This window comes from Nematolebias whitei, chromosome 4 (genome assembly GCF_014905685.2).
Source record: "Nematolebias whitei isolate Nwh7 chromosome 4, NemWhi1, whole genome shotgun sequence".
NCBI lineage: Eukaryota > Metazoa > Chordata > Actinopteri > Cyprinodontiformes > Rivulidae > Nematolebias > Nematolebias whitei.
In genome coordinates this window covers 1031397-1031951 of record NC_056501.1, presented here as the reverse complement: position 1 = coordinate 1031951, position 555 = coordinate 1031397, and positions in this window count along the sequence as shown.

The window sequence follows — 555 nt, the reverse complement described above, 5'->3', positions numbered from 1 at the left end:
AAAACAACAACAAAAACAAACACACAGACCCCCACTGATTCGGCGACCACCTAGATCTAAAAACTTTCCCTCTTTGTTGCACCCCCCCCCCCCCCCCCCAGTGACACTCAACACAGATGATAGTTTTAATGGTATAAATTGTTGCAAAATAACAGTAAGATAATTCGTGTTTTTCTATCTGGCAACAGAGGAAAAAAGGGGACACAATTAGAGCTTTTCTTGCAGATATAAGTAATTTTAAACATAAACTTCGTAACCTGGGTTAACAGTTCGAGCATACATTTAGCTTATAAACTCACACTGAGGTAAAGTTAAGTTAAAATACTTCGATGAATGCACTGATTAAACTTTATTTTTGTTTGGTGGGAATATCATATGAAATAGTAGCATTTATGCTAGCATTTTGCTTCAGCGAGTTTTTATGATAAATAAGCATAAAATAAGTAGCTGTAAAACGTTAAATGGCAATGTAGATACCTACCTTTATTTGTTACCACATGAACAGTATATCATAAGAAAGTAAATTATCTAATTTATTTACTTTTAGGTTTTCAG